The sequence below is a fragment of the Alexandromys fortis genome, unplaced genomic scaffold (assembly GCF_014885135.2).
Source record: "Alexandromys fortis isolate MF-2015 unplaced genomic scaffold, M_Fortis_MF-2015_v1.1 scaffold_292, whole genome shotgun sequence".
NCBI lineage: Eukaryota > Metazoa > Chordata > Mammalia > Rodentia > Cricetidae > Alexandromys > Alexandromys fortis.
Genome location: NW_026068162.1, coordinates 919,986 through 939,876, shown reverse-complemented (window position 1 = coordinate 939,876; position 19,891 = coordinate 919,986). Strand labels below are relative to the sequence as shown.

Here is a 19,891-nt window from a genome sequence, read left to right as displayed (position 1 = left end):
GGGCTCTTTCCAAGGGCCCCAGGGGTCTGCAAGGAGGAATCTCCCGGACCACTGATCCCTGCTGTCCAAGGGAGAAAGAATTGGCAGGTCCAGTGAGGGTACTGAGGCATGTAGATGCTGTCCTAGGCTGGAAGGTGGACAAACCTAGCAGCGGGGGAGCCTGCTGTTTATATGCAAAACCTGTTCTTATTAGAAGTGGAGGGAAAGCCAAAGACGGGGACTTCCATGAAGAGGTCTGTCAGGATAGACCACAGCAAGTGAAGGTCCTGGTGGGCACAAATATCCACCCACTTAGCAAACCTGAGACAACAGGGGCCTCCCTGTCACGGGCAGTACAGTGGATGAAGTTTTAGAAGAGAGCTGCTCAATCCTGCCGTAATGCAGAATCATCTGGGCTGTTCCCAAAATCCTGATCCCCAAGCCCTGCCCTATATCAACACAACCAGAATCTCGGGGTGAGGCTCAGGCACCTCTGATTTAAGTGTGAACCTCTGGGCACACACTGGTGCACTGGAGCCTGGCTGTTCACCCAGCTAGGTGATAGAGCTGGGTCCTACTGATGGGGATGAGTAGGTTTATGTTGTGTAACTGAAGATGTAGGGCTGGAGGACAGGACCAAGTAGAACACTAGAGAGTAAGATGTCCTTCGTTGTGGCTGTTGCTGTTTCACAGGCAGGGTCAGGAACTCAGGCTTAGAGAACTGAGTAGAAGGGCCCAGCCAAACCTCGAAACCTCTATCCGGCCAGAGACAGGAAAGTGAATCAGATGCAACCAGGAAGAAACCTGAGGTTAACCTCTTGCAGACTATGGGCATCAGCAAGGGGATAGAGGGGACACTGGTGGGTGTCCCATGACCCCTTCTACAGGTTCTGAAGTCAGTGGTGGTGGGCAGTAACCACGCAGCTCTAGAGGAAAGTCCCAATTTCCAGAGGGTCGGCCCCTGTGCCAGTGTAGCACATTTGTTCCTTGGCTTTCCTTTTCAGTTTCTTGGGGGTAAGGGGTGAGCAGACTCTGCTGTCCTGGATGCTGGAATTGCTGAGGGGAGCAGAGTAGCTCATGCCAGCTACTGAACATAGAGTGACTGGCTCTCCCCCCACCCCCAGATGCCACAGACCACAGAAAATCCCACAGCCCGACCCCCATGGTTCTGTCTAGAGCCCAGACTCCCAGCTCCATGACTGGTAGCTGGAAGTCAGAAGAGGTTATAGATGACAGTCACTGCAGTCCACTAGTCAGGAGGATCACAAGTTCAAGGCCAGCCTAGGCTACATTAGTGAGTTCAAAACATTGAAGCGAGAATTGGAGAAGAGAAATAGGAAAGGAGGGAAAGAAGGAAGGAAGAAAGGAAAAAAGGAAAGAAGTAAGGAAGAGGGGGAGAAAAGGGAGTGAAGGAGAGAGGGATGGAAGAAGGAAGGGAGGAAGGGAGAGAGATGGGTAATCTATGTCCCTCCTAAATGGGAAGGCTAAAGTTGTAGGTCAGTGGTAAAGCGCCTGCCTAGTGTGCACAAGGCCCTGGGTTTGGTCTCCAGCATTACAAAAAGAAAAAGTTTAAGGGTCCCAATATATTCAAGGAACCTCCTCCTTTAGCCTTCTTTTTCTATTCTGCGTCCAACTCTGAAATCAACAAACACCCCAGGCTGCTGCAAAGAGATAGAGAGATGTGGAAAAACTCTGCTTCAGGTGACAAGCAGCTTCCTGAACAGCAGTCTGCTGAGCTGAGGCAAAAGCACAGAGCATAATGCTGCAGACTAAGCTAAAGGAAAACCTGACGCTGCAGAAAAGAGCATCCTCAAGCATCCTTGCTGGAAAAAGCAAGAAGAGGGAGATGAAGCAGATAGTGACGAACAAGTTGCTTCTACCAGTTTTTCTTACCTGCAAAGCATTTAATCCACCTATACACAATTTACTCCTTTTAAGGGAAAAAGGAAGCTAAGATGTGGGGTGGGTTAGTGAGATAGTTTGGCGGGTAAAGGCACTTTCTGCCAAAGCTGACAGTCTGCATTGTATCCCTGGGAACTAACTCCTGCCTATTGTCCTCGGACCTCCACATGTGTTCTCTTTCTCTCCCGCTCTCGCTCTCACTCTCTTACACACACACACACACATACACACACACACACACACTCACACACACATACTAAAATGTAATTTAAAAATTTAAGTATATAAAAGGAGAGTTTTGAAAAGGCATGTTTTTTTGAAAGTCACTCCAGGAGACAGATTAATCAAGCAATCATAAGGCTAAGTCTCTAGTCATAAAATATAAATGGAGGTAAGAAGATATAGGCGCTACGAAAACCTATAAAAAGGAGCCAAGCCAGGCTCTCAGGAAGATGAAGATGGAGAAGGCTGTAGAGAAAGGTTACATGCAATGAGGAAGTGGTTTATTCTTCCTCCTTTTCCAAGGCGATGAACCAGAAAAGTACTCACTAATTACTAGGTATGTGTGATACACCCCATAAAAATGCAACCCCATTCCCTACTACAGTCCTGCAAGCCAAATGCTAATAGTCTCCTCGACAAATATAGAAACCAAGGCTCAGAGAATCTTAATAACTCAGCCAACTCACCATAGTGGTTAAGAGGCAAAACCAACACTCTTCTCACAACACTGTACCTAAGTGGCCATTTCACGGGTGCTTCTTGCACAAATGGATAGCTTGAAGCAGCTTAGTGAGGTTGGAGGGTCCCCAGGGCCTTAGCATTGTTTTCTGCTCCCCTCAAAGGAATTGTACAGTCTGGAAATGACAGGAGAAACCTATGACAGACCCCTGCTCTCTTCCCCTTACTGCCAACCCTAAATTCACCAGGAAAGGAAGAGAAGCCTTCTAGGTTGTGTGCCACTTCCTGAGAGAGATCTCACTTGACCATCAGTCCCTCCTGCCTTCATTTGGAGCTTTTTGTGGACCATATATTCTCTCCTTACCTACCCCAGCATCTCTCACACCCCTGGTCCCAAGTAACATCTGGGCACTCCAGCTTACAGCAGGTTTTACTGTCATTCATGTTTTAGCTGATCGTGGCCTCCTTGTATTAAGAGGCAGAAATTTGCTTCAGTCTGCCCAGGCAGGTCTCCAGAGAAGGTTTCCCAGGCCTGGACTAGAATCCTTGAACTTGACATATTTCCTCTAGCAATTCTGAGGAAGTAAGTTATAGACTGCAGGCCCTTGGGGGTAGGAGCAGAACTTACGGTATTTGGGGACCCTTAAAGGGCATCATTATCTCATTATCAAACCATTGGTTTCCAGAGATGAGCTCACACAATCACACAGGAAGTCCTCTCTGAAGGCCATTAGCTCAAGTCCTATGCTATGCTTAAGAGTATTTTATATAGCAGCAATAACAACAAACCTTGATCTTCTACATTGTATTAAGTGTCTGGTTTGGGAACTGGTGGGATGGTCTAGTGGGTAAAGGTACTTGCTACCAGGTCTACAAATCTTACTTCCATTTCTGGAACACCCACATGGGGGAACAAGAGAACCAACTCACGGAAGTTGTTCTCTGACCTCCATATTAGCACTTTGGCAAATGAGTACCTCTGTGCACACATAGAACTAATGAGAGAGAGAGAGAGAGAGAGAGAGAGAGAGAGAGAGAGAGAGAGAGAGAGACTAGTTTTCAATAACAACAACAACAAAAAAGAGGCAAGCCATGTAAAACTGTAATAAAGTATGTCTACACACAGAAGCAAAAGCAAACAGTTGGAACTGGCCCCAAGGAAGTGTGGGCATGGTCTTACTAAACAAAACTTTAAATCAGCACTTCCAATGTGTTCAAAGACTAAAGGAAAACATGTCTAAAGGACTAAAGGAAAACATGAGTACATGAGTATTGTGTCTTGCCAAATAAAGACTATCACTAAGGACAAGATATATATTAAAAAAAAAAAAACCTCAAGCCAACTAGAAATTATGGGATTGAAAATGAGTACACAACAATTAAAATAAAAATTTTATAGTAGGGTCTCAACAGCAGATGGACAGCCAGAAGAAAGAATCAGTGAACCTGAAGGTAAGTCAGCTGAACTCAGTCAAACATGAGCAAAGACACAGAGACCAATGGGCCCAGCATCCCAATTCCTTCATGAATGGGACTTGAAGGACATGAGAGAAAGGACCAAAAACAGCATTTTTAAAAAAATATTTGAAAACTTTTCCAATGTGTATAAAGATTTTAGTCTACACACATAAGCTCAGAATACCCAAAGGAGGATAAACTCAAAGAGATCCAGACCTAGAAACACTGTAACTTTAGAAAGACAGATTCTCAACAAAAGAAAAAGACTCATGCAATACCAAGACCCTCCGTAACATTAACAGCTGTTTTTCTTAAACCACAGAGGCCGGAAGATAGCAAGATGGCACATTTGGAATTCTGAAAGGAAAAACTGTCAACCAAGAATTCTATGCCCAGAAAAATTAGCCTCCAAACTGAACAAATTAAGACATTCTCAAAAATTGAAAGTTTATAGCTAAGTCAATCTGATCTATAAGAAATGCCAAGGGAGGCTTCCAGGATCAAATGAATATACATTAAATAGTAAATTAAAACCATATGAAAAGATGAAGAAGTCAGTAAGGGTTACAACAGGGCTAAATATAAAATACATTATACAATTTTTTAATTTAACTTAAAAAGAAAATTCCCAGGCTCTGTGTCACCACCAAAAAAGTGAGGGGTAGCCCCATGGAAACAAAATTTTCATATACTAGCAAAATGCAATGGGTATGAATTTGAACTGAACTAGATTGGTGTAAAGTGCTAATAGTAATTGCCAGAAATTCAGCTTGAGCTCATTTCTGGATATATGGACTCCCTAAGACCTAACAGAAACCACCAGGGAAAACAATCCCTAAATATAAAATGACAACGCGTGTGGCAGAGTAGGTTTTCTGTGCAAACCTCACTCTCTAGCAATCCATAAAAGCTGAGGGGCCAGGTAGGCGTGGTGGTGCACACTTAATCCCAGCCCTCATGAGGCAGAGGCAGGTGGAGCTCAGAGTTTGAAGTCACCCTGGTCTACAAAGCGAGTTCGGGACAGCTTGGGGAGGTGAGGTACATAATCTTTGACTCACCTCACACCATCCTCCATGCATACCTCAAGACACCAAGTTCCCTCAGTTTCCCTAGTCGTCCTATTTCCTCCTCACAGCAACGGTGTGGGGCTTTATAACCACGTGAGGACATTGGGGCAGCAGGGAGATAGCTTAGTGGGTACAAATGCTTACTGTACAAGCATGGGAACCTGGGTTTGGGTCCCCGGCACTCATGTAAAAAGCCTGGCATGTCTGTCCTTTTGTCTGAACCCCCAGCACTGTGGGAAGCAAAGACAGAAGAACAGATAGCTGGGACTTGCTGACCAGACAGTGTAGCTAAAACAGCAAAGTCCAGTTTCTGTGAGAAACCCTGGATTAAGGGAGTAAGACAAGAATGACAGAGGACATTCAATACCCTCCTCTGGTTACTCTACACACATGCATGCATACGCGCATGCACACACACACACACACACACACACACACACACACACACACACCAGAAAATAAAAAGAGAAGTGAATGAAGATCCTGAGACTCAGAGGTTGAGCAGCCCAGGGACATTAGTAACAGTGAGAGCTGAGGCCGTGTTCTGTCTCATTCAGGGACCTTTTCCCACAGAGCAGATCAACACCTGGTCCTAGAGATGCTGACTTCCTTTTTGTTTCATCCTTTTTCTAACTTTCAATTATAGAAAACATCAAACCTATAGCGAAAGAGAGAGAGAGAGAGAGAGAGAGAGAGAGAGAGAGAGAGAGAGAGAGAGAGAGAGAGAAATAACCCTCATGTACCCATTACTTGTCTTCAGTTTGCGGCCAGTCATGATGGAGCCCTTTCCCATGAAAAGGCCCTTGTGTCTCACCAATTATATTTTGAATCTGATCCTGAATACATCCATTCAAATGAAACTTTTTGGTATTTGTCTTTAAAAGATATTCATCAAGAAAAGCATACCCATGATGCTCTTACCACTTTTAAAGAGATTAGCGATGCATTAATATAATAACCAAAATTCTAAGTATTTCAATTTCTTGAAAACATTTTTTAAAGCGTTTAAGTGTGAACCCAAATATTGTTGATATGTCACAAATGTCTGGAGCCTCTCAAACTTCTTTTACTTCAAAAGTTTTATCCATTTCTTTGTCCCTTATAGTGTATTTGCTAAACTAAGTAATACAAAAATATATTCTACTTGTTTTGTAGGGTCTCCAAGAGTTTGCAGCTCTCTAGTGCCATTAATGTATTTTTCTGCTACCTGCCTTTCCTATCATCTAACTGGAAGGTAGATTAAAAGACGCAAGCATATTCATCCTCATTTCTGCTACCTGCCTTTCTTATTATCTAACTGGAAGGTAGACTAAAAGACGCAAGCACATTCATCCTGACTTTCTTACCAGAGCATTTCACAGAAGTTCTTCGTCCTCTATTTTGGGGTACACACAAACTGAGTCTCTCCCCACACAGACTATGATGTTGAAGCCTTTGTATTTTTTTGTATTTGAACAATTATTTTACTCTTTTTTTAAAATAGTTATTTATTTATTATGTATACAATATTCTGTCTGTCTGTGAATGTCTGCAGGCCAGAAGAGGGCATCAGACCTCATTTCAGATGGTTGTGAGCCACCATGTGGTTGCCGGGAATTGAACTCAGGACCTTTGGAAGAGCAGGCACTCTTAACCACTGAGCCATCTCTCCAGCCCCCTTTAGTCTTTCTTTTAAATTACCGTCTATACTATTTTTAAACAATCTTTTCTCATCTTACATACCAGTCTCAGTTCCCACTCCATCCCCTCCTCCCACGCCCTGCACCTTTCCCCCACTCCACCCCCATCCACTCCTCAGAGGGGGTAAGCCTTCCCATAGAGAGTCAACAAAGTCCAGCACATCATTTTGAGGCAGGACCAAGACCCTCCCGCCTATATCTAGGCTGAGCAAGGTATCCATCCAAAGAGAGCAGGCTCCAAAAAGCCAGTTCAAGCACTAAGTCCTGGTCCCACTGCTAGTGGCCCCACAGACTGCCTTAGTCACACAACTGTCACCCACATTCAGAGGGCCTAGTTTGGTCCTATGCAGGTTCCCCCCTGTTAGTTTAGAGTTGGTGAGCTCCCACTAGCTCAGGTCAGCTGTTTCTGTGGGTATCCCCATCATGGTCTTTACCCCTTTGCCCATATTACCACTTGCTTAACTTTCTAACTAGGAAATAGCTTAAATGTTTGGTACTAGAAGAACTGTTATAGAAGATTGGTTCATCATTATATAGGAATTTTATGCAATCATTACTGATCAGAGTTTTCAAAGAACACTGAAAGACATGAGGGACAGAATGCTTACAATATTAAGAGTGGGAATCAACAGTGCATAAGGGGCTGGTGAGAAGGCTCGGCTGTTAAAGGCACTTTGCTGCAGCTGGTAACATGAGTTTGATCCCAGGAAACCATGTAAAAATGGAAGGAGAGAGCCAATACCACAAAGTTGCCTGGGACTTCCACATGTATACCACACACACACACACACACACACACACACACACACACACACACACCACATACACTAATAAAATACATAAGTATACTCTGTATGTACACATAAAAGTTGGGCATGATGGTTCACACCTATAATCCCAGCACTTGGGGATGTAAGGCAGGAAGATTGACATTTGTTCAAAATCCATCCTGATAAGTTCTAGCTCAAGCAGGATGACAGAGTGAGACCCTGTCTTAGTTTCTAAAAGATGCACATAGAAAAAAGATTAGAAGGAACTACAAAATTTCAAGGAAAGAAAAAGTTGTGTTCGTAGAGACAATTACCAAGATTTAGAATTATGGGTGATTTTTTTTCTTTATTCTTTCCATGTTTTCCAACTTGTAATCATATATTCATACTACTTTCACCATCAACAAAGATATTTTGTAAATCTTCTATCTGAAGTCATCTACAGAACCACAAAAAGAAACCTTGAGGTAAGATTCAAGCATACTAAGTAGTGTGACAATAGAACAAATTGCTAGTCAGTTTCTGGTTAGACACTGGTTGTTTTGTTCTTCTGAATGGTCATTTTGGTCACAGAAAAGTGCTGGTCAGAAGGGGCTAGCAGGAGTAGAGACAATTTGTCAGAAAAACTGGAAGAGGGTTGGGGAGATGGCTCAGTGACTAAAGTGTTTACCTCCCAAGTGTGAGGGCTGGAGTTCGAATCACTAGAACCCACATAAAAGGTAGATCAGTGTGGAGACCCACCTAAGATCCCAGTTTGGAAGGCAGAGATGGGAGATCCCCAGAGGAAGTGGCATAGTTACACAAGCCATATTGTCAGTCTCTGGACTCAGCTGAGAAATCTTTTGTCAATAAGTAAGATAGAAAGCAATCGAGAAAGATTCTCAACGTCAGCCTGGGGCCTCTATATACATGCATGCACACCTCATGCTCACATGCCTGCACATATGCGAACATGCACATGTGCATACACCACACACACACACACACACACGAGAAAAACATAAAATAAGAAAGGACAGGAGAGCGGACCCAATGGCACAAGAGCATGGCCTAAGGACTTAACTCTTCAGAAAGCTCAGTCTTGCTGCCCCAGATCCTCTTTCAAATAACTTATCAAGAGGCATCACACACAGTCATAAAAATATCAGTGTTCCAGCAGCAAGGACTCTGGGGCAATTAGGAGCTGCTCCTTCAGAAGAGCCAGCCCAGTGCAGCAGCCTACCACAGGGGCATTCTGGAGGTCCCTCTACCACAGCGGTTCTCAACTTGTGGGTTGTGACCCCTTCAGAAGTCAAACAATCCTTTTGCAGGGATCACCTAAGACCATGGGAAAACACAGATGTTTACACTACAATTCATAACTGTTGTAGAATATTGTTTTAAGGTGTATTGCTTTTGTTTCTGTTGCATTTGTTTAACTCTGTGAAGCTGTCTGTGATTCTTTGTCCGTCTAAAACACCTGGTGGTCTAATAAAGAGCTGAACAGCCAATAGTGCGGCAGGAGCGAGGACAGGCGGGGCTGGCAGGCAGAGTAGAAATAGGAGAAATGCAGGAGGGAGGGACAAGGGAGAAAAGGAAAGGAGGACATCGGGGGTCAGCCACCCAACCACCCAGCCAGCCACGGAGAAAGAGTGAAAATAAGATATACAGAAGTAAGAAAAGGAAAAGACCCAGAGGTAAAAGGTAGTCAGGATAATTTAAATTAAGAAAAGCTTGCAAGAAATTAGCCAAGCTAAGGCCAGGCATTCATAACTAAGACTAACCGTCTGTGTGTAATTTATTTGGGAGCTGGGTGGTGGGCTCCCCCAAAAAGTCTAAAGATTTAAGAGTAAAACATCATAAAACACATAATAGCAGCAAACTTACAGTTATAAAGTAAAAATAAAAATAATTTTATAGTTGGGGTCACCACAACATGAGGAACTGTATTAAAGGGTCACAGCGTTAGAAAGGTTGAGAACCACTGCTCTATCAGGACAGCAGGCTCAGTCTTCTGGTTTGGCTTGGGCAGAGAAAGTGTTGAGATTTCCAGTTCTGATTTTAACCTTTATCTCCTTCCTGGTCTAGGTTAACCTAAATCGATGCCCTACATACAGGGTGTACAAATTATTAACCAAGGAAAGATTTAGTTTTAATGTTGTAAATAATCTTTCCTGGGACCACTTTCTTCCAAAGTCCAAGAATCCCTGGAACTAAACTCAGGAAAGAAACTTTTGTTTCCTACTCAAAAGCATCTTGAAATATATGCCACCACTCACACACCATTCAAGAGCAGCAACAAAGTCTCATTCACAATTCTACTCAAGCAACTCAGCCCCTAATGGAACCTCAGATGCCTTAGGACTACCCTTCCATTAGCCAGTTTTCACCCTGGAAGAGTCTCTAAAGGGATGCTCTATTTTAAAATATTATGGTTTTTGTCTCTAAGGTTAACACAAACTGATTATAGGTGTAATAGAATAAAAACATTTTTAGAATGTCTACTTAAAAATATCTCTCTCTCTCTCTCTCTCTCTCTCTCTCTCTCTCTCTCATCTGTTATGAGGTTAAAACCTGGGGCCTTGTATATGTTAGACAAGTCTTCTTCTACGAAGTTATATTCCTAGCGTAGTAAAAGAAAATTTTAACTCCACCATTCAGAAGAAATTAATGTCAACTGTTGTATGTCCTTACTGTATCAGTATGTTAGCGTTTTTTACATAATCAATACCATAATGTATGTACTATTTTACTTAATGTTATTTATAATAATTATGAGAAGTTTTCCAAAGCTTTCCAGTTTCTCATAGCTGTTTTTCTGTTCTTATCTGTTCATGCTTCTGTAAGCTAATAAGCTAATCGATGATTACATACTAGGCTTCTACACAGGAGACAGGCCAAAGGAGCATTCAATGGACATGTGACCATGACTGTTTCTAGCCATTAGTGTGAAACAGACATGACAAAGTTTTCAGAAAAAAAATCATGTATATTTGAGGAATGGAAGAGAGATGATGGATAATTTTGAGGACCATATCTTTTGAATCAAACCTAGGCTACAAAATCTGAGCAAAGCTACTTTGAGTCATTTAACCTCATGTTGTACCTGCTTCCTCACCCATGTTTAAATGGAAGGGTGTGGGGGAGGGAAAGGGGAGGCGGCGGTGGGGAAGAGACAGAAATCTTTAATAAGTAAATAAATAAATAAATAATTTATATCAAAAAAATAAATAAATGGAAGGGTGTGTATGAATGATGTCATGTGAGTAGTTGCTGTTTATATTACCCAGAGAATACAAAAATATTTCAAAGCTGTTGCTTGTTTATAAATTATTTGCATTTCTTGTACAATTTAATATGAAAATGGGAGGCAAAATATTTGAAATTTGAACTGTAATAGAAAATATAAAATAAAAGATTACCCCTACCACAGATAAGGGCACAGAAGGGGAAAGAAGGAATAATAACAGAAAAAGAAGGAAGCAGAGGAGGAGAAGGACTAAACAGAAGGAGGCAGTGGAGAGGAGGAAAGGGAGAAGAGGAGGAGGCTGACTTCTAGCCAACTATCAGGAAAAATACAAAAAGGGGGAGAGAAGTGGGGTTTACAGTTTTCCCTAAAAATCATAACCTTTAATTTCCATGTTCAAATACTGAGGTGAAGGAACTTCTCCCGAACCCCAGCACTCCCGAGACTGCACTGTGCACAGGGACTGCCCATGACCTAGCACACGTGATACAGAGAAGACACTCGGTGACCACCTAGGGCCGTGGAGGAGGAGAATACAACCTTCAGATCAATTATTTCCCTCTTTATAGTTTTGAACCAGAAACCCAACCCTGAACAGAGCCTTTTGTTCCAGTAAAAACATTCTCCAGCAACTTCTCAACATAATGTAACTTGATATGGCAGTATCAGCAGAGGTCAAATGGAACATAGTTTAAGTAGCATTTGACTTTTAGGATCAAAATGATAGCCCTGTCTTCCTAACAACTATTCCCTTCATCTTTCGTGGCCTGACTATGAACAATTTTCTCACGAAAACTATTTTCTTAAGGAAAGCAGGATGTCTTAAAGGGAAGGGCAAGGAAGGGATGGAAGTTAAAGTTCAGCTATTAATTCCAGCCTGGTGTTGAAATACGGCTGACTGGCGTCACACAGCCGGGGCTCTCCACAGGCACTGTGGTAAGCAGCCAGGGGACACTTTTGGGGAGACAAAACTAGGGAGCCAGGGAAAATTTGAGGGCTAAGAATGAAGACCCGCCCTTTATGCCACTTCACACCAGGAGATGTGATGCCTCATCTCAAGGCTCAAGGTCACCTATGAAAGTGGCGGGCAGTTTTCCAAGGGTCCTGCCTCCCATTGAATCACACTCCCATTTCTGTGAGGATTCTCTCTTGTGCCCTTTCTCAGGCTTTCTCCATGGCCTGCTAAATCATGATTTCAGGAAGCATTCTTGATGCCCTTAGCTGAAACTGGTCTCATCTATCACTTCTGTTACTCCCCAGGAATCTTATGTCATTAATCACTTTCTCATGTGCCTATTTTTTCTCATGTCAAATTTCTATAATACCTTTTTTTCTTTTCTTTCTCTCTTTTTTCTTTTCCTTTTTTTCTTTCTTTCTTTCTTTTTTTTTTTTTTTGTTTTTTTGTTTTTTCGAGACAGGGTTTCACTGTAGTTTTAGCCTGTCCTGGAACTAGCTCTTGTAGACCAGGCTGGCCTCGGACTCACGGAGATCCGCCCGCCTCTTCCTCCCGAGTGCTGGGATTAAAGGCATGCGCCACCACTGCCCAGCTCCTTTTAGTTTTATAATGCTTTATAGTTATAAAAAATTTCCGGGTCTCTTGCTGCAGTAGGGTGAGTGGGAGCACCTGCAGCACGAACTCGGAACGAGACTCCATGGGTTGTAAGAAAATGGCAGACAAGCCGTGGACACAGGGGAAATCGCCAGCTTTGATGAGGCCAAGCTGAAGAAGACCGAGACGCAGAACACTCTGCTGACCAAAGAGACCACTGAACAGGAAAAGAGGAATGAAATTTCCTAAAAGCCCAGACTGGAGGATTACTCCACCCCACCCCGTCATCTCCCAGACCCCCTCGTGATGTGGAGGAAGAGCCACCTCCAAGATGGACGCAAGCCACAAACTGCATTGTGAACCCGGGCACTCTGAGCCGATGCCACCAGTCCGTGGGTCTCTGAAGGGGGACCCCCCCCCACTAACCAGACTGCCAAATATCACTGGTTTGCCCTGGGATACTATAGAAAATTATTTGTATGGTTGATGAAAATAAAACACACCTCGTGGCAAAAAAAAAAAAAAATCCCCATGTATTTTATCAGTTAGTCTTCATAACATCCAGTAAACCACCTCTTTTTATGATTAACATAGAGGAACTTGAACTCAGAGAGTTAACTGAATCAGTATGCTAATAAGTCAGAGGTTTTAATGACAAGTCTCCCAACTCGACAGTCATCTCCTTGAAGACATGAACACTGCCTTCGCTGTCTTCAAATCCCAGTAAACCTAATTCAGGACCTAATTTAAAACAGATGTTGAAAAATGCTGGCTCAGTGAATATGCGTGCATGAGCACGCACAATGCCTCAGTTCCCCTTCGGCACACAGCCTCTTCTACTGGAAGAGTTAAAGGCATCACTTCTCTGAATTCCCTGTCACCTGCCTACAGTGTATGATATTTCCCTACATTATGATTGCTGGAACACCCATTCCATTCTATGCCCTTAATCATTATGGCTGCCATAACAAAGTATCACAAAATCCGTGGCTTAACACTACTATATATAGTTTTGGGAGCCAGAAGTCTCACCGGAAAAAATCAAGATGTCTAGGGACAGTTACTTGAGGGAGGCTGTGGGGAGAATCTGTTTCCTTATCTGTTATCATTTCTAGAAGTCTACAGAATCCTTTATTGGGAGGCCTCTTCTACCATCTTCAATGTGCACCATTCCAATTGCTTTGTCTTTAATCACATCGTTTTTTCTCTATGGTCAAATCTCCCTCTTATAAAGTCCCTTGAGATCATATTTAGTGTCCTCAGGAATGATATCATTCCTAGGTTCCAGGGACTAGGACCTAGACTTTTTATGGCATTCAGTCTGCCACAGCGACCACTGTACATGGAATTTCCCTCTTTGTATGTATTTGCCTGTGTCTCCAGGACAGTGTGAACAACATGAGGACAGAGGGCTGTACCTCAGCTATCTCCATATCACCATCCTTATCATAGCTCCTCAGTACGGGGGGGGGGGGGGGGGGGGGGGGGGGCGGGGCATTTACCAAATTATTATTACATAAGAAGCAAGTGTGATGCTCAGCAGGTAAAATGCTTGTCATATAGGCCTAATGACCATCCCAGGAACTTACATAAAGATGGAAGGAGAGAATCAACTCCACAAAGTTGTCCTCTGAAATTTACACATGAGCCATGGCCCTCATGCACCCCCCCCCACACACACAAATAATAAAGTCCAGGGGATGTGGTGTCCTCTTCTGACTTCTTCAGGCACTAGGCACACACAGAGTGTGCACATACAAACACTCACACACACAAGATAAAAACATTAAGTTGTTATTGAATAAACAACCCTACACCCATGGACTACCATTGTGTCTGTGTCAAGGTCCTAACAGTCCACGTAGCACAACATTCTAAACAAACCGGAATCTGACTTCCAAAAGAGATCTTAAAATAAATGGCAGTCCTTAATGAAGCTCTCTTGGGAACATGGAGGAGGAAATTACATAGAACATTATACAGCAGAGCTTCCTAAAAATGCCCAGGAGACGCTTCTACCCGCTTCAGGCCTCTTCACTCAGTCTGTATGTTTGCTAGTCCATCCACCATCCAGACAGCCAAGTTTCCAGCTGTTCCCAGGAGAAATGCAAGCACATCAGGGTTTAGTTGGACACCACCCACCTCAGTTAATGGGCAAGCCTGGGAAGGGGACAAAAGCACTAGCCACTTCCTAAATTCTACCTCCCACACAGTAGGGTACATGAAGCCCCAGTGTCTAGTACCCGGTGGCCTCATGACTCTATTTAAGAACAGCCCTGCTTCACTAGAGCCAATTCAAGAGGAAGTGTTCCTCAGGGCCTATTGTCAGATTTCTGGCAAAGGGAGACACTGGCCAGCAGCCCATGTGATACTTGCAGGATCAGGATGCACCCCAGCACCTCCAGTAGGAATGCCTCAAAGGCCCTCCTTTTCCTCCTCCCAAGTTTAGAGTCTAAATAAAACCTCAACTGTTTCAGTATGCTCAGTTATAAATTCCTGGCAGATCTGATCTAACCCTTTCTGAATCTCCAAGATGGGTTCCTGGGAGCTCTGCTGGGTGTGTAATAATGACAAGAGTTCACAGGCAACAGGAGCTCCAGGCATCCACTCCTCCCAGAAACATGACAAAATAGGCAATAGTGTTGACCCAAGTTGTTCCTGGAGGGAAACTGAGTCACAGCAAGGCTAACTGTCTTGCTTGAGGTTATGCAGTTAATAAGTGATAGAGTAAGAATACAAATCCAGGCATTCAGGCATACATAGGGGATAAATCTTGTCCTCCCAAGCATCTGGAATAGGAGTGGATGTGGTGGTTTGAAATGATAATGGCCCCATAAGCCCATATACTTGAATGCTTGATTCCCAGATGATGGAGCTTTTTGGGAATGATTAGGAGGCATGGCCTTGTGGAAGGAGGTGTGTCACTGGGGGTGGGCTTTGATGCTTAAAAAGTCTATCCCATTTCCAATGGGCTCTCTGCCTCCTGCTTGTGGATAAGGATGTAAGCTCTCAGTTACTGCTCCAACACCATGCCTGTCTGCCTGGTGCCATGCTCCCCAGCATATGCCCATGGACTAAGCCTCTGAAACCGAAGTATCAATAAACTCTTCTGCATGTTGCCCTGGTCATGGCATCTAAAACTAAGCACAGCAATAAAAGGGTAACTGAGAGAGTAGGACAAATAAATCACTGCTGCTCTTCAACTTCCCACGTTCTCACTAGGATCTGCAGCCGTCCTACCCCTGTGAAAGAGGACTCTGGGTCGTACCTACACAGAATTCCCCAGCACTGGACAACTATTCTGGGGCCCATCATTTCCATTGCTGCTACCTCCTGTTATTCTCGGGGCACTTCCTCATCTGACTGTTCCCTAGCTCTGCCTCTAAGGTGGCCTCTTGCTTCCTCTCCGTCGACACCTGTGTCTGATGAGTCTGGACACAGCCTCCAATGTTTTAGTCCTGTCCTCCTAGGCACTTCCCTTGCCTTCTTCCCTAAGGACAAGGTAATCCACCAGTCAGAGCTAGTTACATTTTTGAGGCTAAACTAAACCTTGGTTTCAAAGCTTCAAGTCTTACCAAGGGTTTTCTTAGGATATTCAGTCTAGAAAACGGTTATGAGCCAATATAAGGTAATATATTGCAAAATAAGTTCTGGACAGTGTATTCTCCCAAACATTGATATATCCCAAGGGTGATCTCTTTTGGCTTTGCTACAGGAAGATGACATTCCAGCTCAGCATCTATAGAAGCTTTACTGTGCTGACATTCACATTCCCTCAGGTTACAGAGTCCCCACATTGTCATTTGGAATGGTCCATGTTTCTAAAATAAATTTTGCTTAAAAATTCCTCTGTTACTTGGAATTTTTGTCCTTTCCAATTTTTTTCACTATTCTGCATGGCATAAAATAGATTGACATTTTGTTGACCTAATTTTTGGTTATTTACTTCCTTGTAGATAAGTTTCTTTATGTTACGTAAGTCCAGAAGATAGAACTTTCTTATGGCTTTTTGTTTGTCAAGAAGGTTCCATGACCTCTGCCAGTGTGAGGTTTATCACTTTCATTTTGCTTTTTACTGACTTGATAGTTCTAAAATCACACCCCAATGGTGTTTTTTTCTTTTATATTTATTTATTTCCTTGCATGTGCAGGTGGGGTGCATGTGTGGCTATCAGAGGACAACTTTCAGGAGCCAGTCCTTTCCTTCCACCACGCAGCTCCCAGAAAAGAAATTCAGGTCGGCAGTCTCGGTAGGAGGAGTCTTTATCTACTCAGCCATGTTGCTAGCTTCTCAATGGTGTTTTTATATGAATTATTTTCAAGCAGTATGCTTTTTGTGTGATTATTGGTCTTCCCCCTTATTGAAGAATAAATTATTTGTCATTTTTGGCAATTTATAAAGTAAAATCTAGACACAGGCTATTTACATATATCAAATCTTTTTAGAATAACTTTCTAGCAATTAGATATTTACATAGTTTGTATTTCTATAGCTTTTGTTGACTATATCATCTGTAAATTCCATAATAATCTACATATATTGTATTTTTTAAAATATATTTTATACAATTCTTTGAAAATTTTATACATTCCCATATATACCTGCCATATCCATTTTTAATATTGTCCTTTTAAAATATGTGAATCCTTCAAACATGCAATGTTCATGTTATATTTTTTTCATCTTAAGAAATTCTGGCATATTAAAAACTGTGCTTCCATATGTTTTATTTTGACCCATCTTTTGAACTGTTTTATTAAACATGATATGACGCATTACTCTAAGGCAGCGGCTCTCAAGTTGTGAGCTGCAACCCCTTTGAGGGTCACACATCACTTATTTACATCATGATTTATAACAGTAGCAAAATTATAGTTATGAAGGAGCAATGGAAAAATTTTATGGTTGGAGTCAGCACAGCATGTTGAACTTTATTAAGGGTCACAGCATTAGGAAGGCTGAGATCCACTTCTCTAAAGTATAAACTACCTTTCTGCTATAATACTGTGCACAAAACAATTAGCAAGCTGTGAAATCTTTCCACAATATCTGTTGCTTCTGGCTTAGCTGTAAAGTCAGTTTAGAAAGAAGGACAGCTGTGCTAGAAGAGGTTTCAGTCTATTTCATTAGATCGCTAATCAATAAAGATGTATCAAAGCCCTAAAGGTACCAGGCACTATCCTAGGCACTAAAGATAACCTGTAAACAAAACACACAGCCCCGTAAGCACGATAGCATGCTAGCTGGGAAGAGACAAGCTTGAAAATAGGTGATAGGTGGGCAAGTAAACAGCACGTAAAATAGGAAAGAGTGATCAGAGCTAGCAAGAAGTGAAAAGGAGAACTCTCCCGTGGAAGCTCAGGAAATTCACGGAGATGACATCTGCACAGGGCCCGAAGGAGGGGAGATAGGGAGCAAACAAGCATCTGGGAGAAAAAAGACTCCAGGAGTGTGAAGTTCCAAAACCAGGAAGATGTCTAACATGTTGGAGGCCACCCCAGAGTGAGTAAGGGGTGACTGAGAAGAGGTCATCAAACAGAAAAGCCAAGTGTTTTCTAGAGAGGGGTGGAAGCCTGCGGATGGTTTTGTGCAAAAGAAAGGTAGTATCTGACATAAGAGCTTACCAGGGTCGCTCTGGCTATGGTGAGGCAAAAAGTCATAAAAGACCAATGACAGAGGCAGGAAGATCTGTTAGAGGACCCTGACTGGTGTGGACAAGAGACTATGATAGCTTAAGTCAGAGTGGTGAAAAATGGTAGATTATCTATAGCTCTTACAGCAGAAATTCAAAGGGAGGAGATAAAGGATGGCACCATAAATTCTGGCCAGGTCATTTATTAGAAAGATGATTGTATCAGCCAGCTTTTTTTCAGTATAATGAAACACTTCAGCTTCACTTATAAGGAAGTTTATTTTACCCACTCTTTTGGAGGTTCAAGGTCATAGTCACCTCCATCAGTCCATTCTAGCGAGGGCCCTTGCAGCTGTTCTCTATCAAGGAGGATGGCAAGAGCAGGAACACGTGCCTGTCCAGATGATCCCACTGCCAAAAAGGAAGCCAGAGAGGCACTTCAAGCAAGACTTGGGCTTTCATTCAAATGCCTTCTTTGCAAATTAAAGGAATGACCTTTGCCCCTTCCCAAGGATGGCAGATACAATGATGCAGGTCTCACCACTTCAAGATCTATCAACTCAACACCACTACACTAAGGGCTTGAAAAGCCATGAATGCAAAGGAACTTACTGGGAGGCAAACCATCAGCAGTTTGCCATAGTAGTGGTTTTACTGGGATGGAGCTGTCTGTAGGAAGAACAGAATTTGGTGTTTAACTAAGCTTGAGAGTATCCCAAAAACACCTATCAAATAATACCACATCTAAGGCTCATGGTACACCGTGGAAGAGGGGGCAAAAGATTGTAGAGCCAGAAGTTCAGAGAATTTTTCTGAGAGATTGTGTCTCCAAGTAATATTGGAATCTGTGCCCATAAAGTCTCACCAACATGACTGCCAAACATGAACTGGTCAAGGATGACACCAATGGGCATGCCTAAGTGGATGGGGGAAAAGCCCATGACACCTCAGCTCTACTCAAAGAGCTATAGGCAACTGAGAAAAGCTGGGAGCAGAAGAGGCGCTCTTCCCTAGGGAAGGGCATACCAATTGGTTATCCAATACCAAATGGTCGGCCCTGAAAACATGCATACAAGTAACATTATATAGACTGAGCAGGTTATATTTAGGAATATATGTGTATATACATAATAAATGCATGCATGCAGTTAGTGAAAAAGAGAGGCCATGAATTTGAAGGAGAGCAGAGAGGAGTATATGGGAGGGTTTGAATGGAGGAGAAGGGAGAAATGTACTTACATCATAACCTCAAAAGTAGGGTTTTAAAGAGCTATTCTAAGTAGACAGGTTAAGTTGACCCCTCCCCCATTTAGAAGTTGATTATTTTGATAAGTGTGGGTTCATTTGTCAGTTTTAATGTATGTTAAATCCTACGGCAGAGTCCTATTTCCGTGTTCTCGAAGGTAGCTATCCATTATTCAGCGTCTATGGTGAGTGTGTGAAGCCTTGGACTGCTGTCCACGCAATCTCATAATTGACACAGTGCCCCATTCATCCTCACTCACTGCTGCTTCTCCAGTGATGATCCGGGGCTCTCGCTCCATCTGTTCACATCCTCCTTTATTGTTCCTGTTATGCTTTAATTATTGTCTTGAGTAAATCTTGTGTCTCAAGGAAAATCCTCAAGTACTTATTTTTGGTTCATGGCTGTGAGTGGAATCTCTCCTTTTATGCTCTTATTAATACGCAGCTATTTTTCACTGACAGAAACACAATGGCTCTGTGTGGGTTTCCTTTGGCTTCAGTCTTTGCTGAACTCATTCATTATTTATAACAGTTTAGAGGATGCTTTTCTTGGAACATTTAGGCCTATCATCATAGTCGGTGGATTACTACTTTTTACCTTATATATTTTATGTCTTTCCCAAGTAGTTATTACCAGCATTTCTAATACCATGCCAAGAAGAACAACCCTGAAAAACCTGCTGGGCTTTCGAGGAGAGGGCT

The 19,891-nt window shown here is 42.7% G+C and overlaps 1 long non-coding RNA gene and 1 pseudogene across 1 annotated transcript in view; one reads left to right on the top strand and one right to left on the bottom strand.

Annotated features, from left to right (window-relative positions):
• The window catches only part of LOC126491878 (uncharacterized), a 99,462-nt gene that overhangs the window by 52,024 nt on the left and 27,547 nt on the right, over positions 1-19,891 (bottom strand). The window lies entirely within an intron of this gene.
• LOC126491877 (thymosin beta-10-like) lies at positions 12,430-12,560 on the top strand (annotated as a pseudogene).